Consider the following 5,000-nt stretch of genomic DNA (forward strand, 5'->3'; position numbering starts at 1 on the left):
GCCGGCTGCAGATCCCCCATTCATCTCACCTGAGACGCCTTTGTTCTGGGCCCGTGGAGGCCGCAAGCGCCGACGCAGAGGGAGAAGATCTGGCGTTCTGGTTCGACTGAGACGACGCACTAACAGACCACCATTACCCAGTTTACTACTGGCTAATGTGCAGTCCCTGGAGAACAAGCTGTGCGAGCTTCGGGCTCGGATCTCATTCCAGCGAGAGATGCGGGACTGCTGCGTGATCTGTCTCATAGAAACCTGGCTATCGGACAAAGTACCGGACACCGCAGTACAACTACCGGGGTTCTCCGTGCACCGCGCGGACAGGTCACAGGAGCTTACTGGGAAAAGCAGAGGTGGTAGTGTGTGTTTCATGATCAACAACAGCTGGTGTGATTATGCGAACGTGCACCCGGTCAAATCCTTCTGCTCTCCGGACCTGGAGTACCTGATGATTAAGTGCCGGCCATTCTGGCTACCGAGAGAATTCACAGCGGTGGTTATGACGGCTGTTTACATTCCCCCACAAGCCGACACTGACCGAGCACTCAGAGAACTGTACAGCGCGATCAGCAATGAGGAAACCGTACGCCCAGAGGCGGCGTTTATTACGACCGGGGACCTTAATAAGGGTAACCTGAAGAAAGTCTCACCAAAACTACACCAACACATCCATTTCAATACACGCGGAGACCGGCTACTCGAACACTGCTACACCTCTTTCCGGGATGCGTACAAAGCCCTCCCCCGCGCCCCATTCGGCCAGTCAGATCACCGCTCCATCCTGCTTATACCCGCCTACAGACAGAAGCTGAAACGGGAAGCTCCAACCCTGAGGGCGGTGCATCGTTGGTCAGACCAATCGGAGTCTGCGCTGCAGGATTGTTTTGATCGGGCGGACTGGGAAATGGTTCACGCGGCTGCTACAGACATTGATGAGTACACAGACTCAGTCTGCGGATTTATCAGGAAATGCGTGGAAGATGTCGTCCCATCCAGAACAGTTAAATCCTTCCCGAATCAAAAAGCCTGGATTAATGGAGGTGTGCGAACGGCGCTGGCGGCATGGAGCACCGCCTTTGTCCCCGCGAACACATCAGACTACAAACACGCACGTTACCAACTCCGGAAGACGATCAAAGCAGCCAAACGTGAGTACAGGGACAGGGTGGAGCAACAGTTTGACAACCCCCGGAGTATGTGGCAGGGACTAAACACAATCACAGACTTTAGAGGGAGAACCAGCACACCGCAGACCACGGCCTCTCTGTGTGAGGATCTAAACGCATTCTATGCCAGATTCGACACAGCGAACTCCATGAGACCGGACAGTGAGCGCACCGCGGATGACGTCAGCGCGCTCGCTGTGTCTGAGGAGGATGTGCGGAGGTGCTTCAGGAGGGTGAACGCACGCAAAGCTACTGGTCCGGACGGGATTCCCGGCCGCGTCCTCAGGTCATGCGCGGGTCAGCTGGCTGGAGTGTTTACACACATCTTCAACCTTTCCCTCTCTCTGTCTGTAGTCCCAGCCTGCTTCAAAATGGCCACCATTGTTCCTGTACCCAAATCCTCCACCATCTCCACATTGAATGACTGGTGACCTGTAGCCCTGACGCCCATCGTGAGCAAATGCTTCGAGAAGTTGGTTAGGGGCTTCATCTGCTCTGCACTGCCCGATTCACTGGACCGTCTACAGTTTGCATACCGCCACAACAGGTCCACTGATGATGCCATAGCCCTGACACTCCATGCTGCCCTGTCACACCTGGAGAAGAGAGACACGTATGTGAGAATGCTGTTTGTAGATTACAGCTCAGCATTCAACACCATCGTTCCCTCGAAGCTGGACAGGAAACTGCAGGATCTAGGACTGAGCAGCTCCCTCTGCAGCTGGATCCTTAACTTTCTGTCTGACAGACGCCAGGTGGTCAGACTGGGCGGCACCACCTCATCCCCCGTCACACTGAACACTGGTGCTCCACAGGGGTGTGTGCTGAGCCCTCTCCTGTACTCACTCTACACCTACGACTGCACGGCCACGAGAAACTCCAACATCATTGTGAAGTATGCGGACGACACCACAGTGGTGGGTCTCATCACCAACGACGATGAGACGGCCTACAGGGAGGAGATCAGCGCCCTGACCCACTGGTGTCAGGACAACAGTCTCACCCTCAACGTCACAAAGACAAAGGAGATGATAGTGGACTTCCGGAGGAGCAGAGGAATACACACCTCCATCACCATCAACGGCGACGCTGTGGAGAGGGTGAGCAGCTTCCGTTTCATTGGAGTTCATCTGGCTGAAGATCTTACGTGGTCAGTGCACACGAACAATACAGTGAAGAAGGCACAGCAGCGCCTCTTCTTTCTCAGGAGACTGAAAAGATTTGGCATGAGCCGCCGCATCCTCAGGACCTTCTATCGCTGTGCCATTGAGAGCATCCTCACTGGATGCATCACCGCCTGGTATGGCAACAGCACCGCTTACAACCGCAAAGCTCTCCAGAGAGTAGTGCGGTGTGCAGAAAGGATTATTGGAGGTGAGCTTCCCTCCCTCCAAGACATCTACAGGAAGCGGTGCCTGAGGAAAGCGGGGAGGATCATCAAGGACTCAAGTCACCCCAGCCATAAACTGTTCAGACTACTTCCATCAGGAAGGAGGTTCTGCAGCATCCGGTCCAGAACCAGCAGACTGAGAGACAGCTTTTTCCATCAGGCCATCAGACTGCTGAACACTTCGCAGACACCTCACCCTCACTACTGAAACTCCAACATTACACACTCCATACTGTACATTAATGCCTCTGCTCTGCACATACCAGCCTCTGTATATTTATATCTCTTATCTTATTGTTTACTTTATTCATTTGTAAAACATGTATATACACACTCACACGTAGAAAAACATAGTACACACATTCAGTAACGTATATACCTTACATACTATATATATATTATTACTTAGATTAGCCATTTTTATATTTTGCTTGTTTTTATGTTATTGTATTTTTGCACAACTCTGTTGCTGTGAAGCTCACACACAAGAATTTCACTCGCACGTACTGTACCAGTGTACCTGCACATGTGACGTGACAATAAAAGTGATTTGATTTGATTTGATGGGATTTTTTACAAGTAAAATTAATTCTATTAGAAACAAAATCTCCTCCCTAATGCGATTTCTTCTTCCTCAGTAAGTGAGGCAGCTTCAGAGGTGACTGTAGAACCTCATCTGTGCTTGAACCGTTTTGATCCAGTTGAGCTTTCAGAGTTATCAAAAATATTAGCTTCATCTAAACCTTCAACTTGCATTTTGGATCCAATCCCAACCAAATTATTTAAAGATGCATTTCCTTTGGTTACTGCCCCCATTCTAGATATAATCAATCTATCCTTAGTAAATGGGTATGTACCACAAGATTTTAAGGTTGCTGTAATCAAACCTTCACTTAAGAAGCCTTCTCTGGATCCAGATGACCCAATGAATTATAGACCAATATCTAACCTTCCATTTTTATCCAAAGTCCTGGAGAAAATAGTGGCCATCCAAGTATGTGAGCATTTAAACACCAATGCTCTGTTAGAGGAATTTCAGTCTGGTTTTAGAGAGTATCACAGCACTGAAACTGTGTTAGTGAGAGTTACAAATGATATTCTCATGGCCTCAGATAAGAATCTTGTGTCTGTTCTAGTCTTGTTAGATCTCAGTGCTGCCTTTGACACAGTTGATCACAATGTTCTTTTAGAAAGACTTGAACATGTTGTAGGGATCAAAGGAACAGTGTTAGGCTGGTTTAAATCCTACCTGTCTTGACAGATTTCATTTTGTAAATGTACATGGCAAATCTTCTTCATACTCCAGGATTACTTGTGGAGTACCACAGGGTTCAGTGCTTGGACCAGGTTTGTAGGATTTCCTTTTTCCACCTTCGGAATATTGCTAAGATTAGAAGCATCCTTTCCAGGAGTGATGCTGAAAAACTAGTTCATGCATTTATTACATCAAGACTGGATTACTGTAATTCATTACTCTCAGGAAGTCCACAGAATGTAGTTAAAAGTCTTCAGCTTGTCCAAAATGCTGCAGCTAGAGTTCTGATGAGAATTAAAAAGAGAGATCATATCTCTCCTGTCTTAGCTTCCCTACATTGGCTACCTGTTAAATTCAGAATAGGTTTCAAGATCCTTCTTCTCACATATAAAGCTCTTAATAATCAAGCTCCATCATACATCAGTGATCTGATTGTTCCATACGTTCCTAACCGAGCACTTTGCTCTCAGACTGCAGGTCTACTGGTGGTTCCCAGAATATCTAAAATTAGGATGGGAGGCAGATCTTTTAGTTATCAGGCTCCTCTCCTGTGGAACCAGCTCCCAGCTTTAGTCCGTGAGGCAGACACTTTGTCTACTTTTAAGACTAGGCTTAAAACATTTTTATTTGATAGGGCCTATGGTTAAAATCTGATGTTAGCCTAAATCTGGACAAGTGGGGGAGTAGAGGGAGGTGGAGTGTACAGTCGGTAAAGACGGCTCTCACTAACCCTGCCTCCAACATGCCTCCATCCCACCCCGAGTCGGTGTTACACACGGCAAAAAAGAACACATCCGAGTGTGTGCTGCACAGCGCTGCACACACTCGTCTCTCCAATCGCTATAAAGCAGGGGGGAGGTTGGCGAGCGCGGATCGCCTGGGATAATTATTACATTTACATGATGGATCAGTGAATATTGGTGGGGACAAATCTGTAAAGATGAGGAAAGAAACGTAAACAGCACTACATAATTCTACTGTTCCTGGCAGAAACAACTACACCAGATGTTCATGAGAACTTTCTCAATGAATGAACGTTTTAGGCATCAGACGTTCATTCTAGATTCAGTTCAACAATCTTTCATGTTAGAGACACAGAACGTACCTGCGAACATAGAAGTAAGGTCACAGTTAGGGTCTGAGTGTGTGTGTGTGTGTGTGTGTGTGTGTGTGTGTGTGTGTGTGTGTGTGT

General features: G+C 47.9%; 1 protein-coding gene across 1 annotated transcript in view; it reads right to left on the minus strand.

The window, feature by feature from the left end:
* Positions 1-5,000, minus strand: part of LOC107373288 (receptor-type tyrosine-protein phosphatase mu) — a gene marked incomplete in the record, with an annotated part of 175,322 nt that overhangs the window by 107,030 nt on the left and 63,292 nt on the right.

The sequence above is a fragment of the Nothobranchius furzeri genome, chromosome 7, assembly GCF_043380555.1.
Source record: "Nothobranchius furzeri strain GRZ-AD chromosome 7, NfurGRZ-RIMD1, whole genome shotgun sequence".
NCBI classification, from domain to species: domain Eukaryota; kingdom Metazoa; phylum Chordata; class Actinopteri; order Cyprinodontiformes; family Nothobranchiidae; genus Nothobranchius; species Nothobranchius furzeri.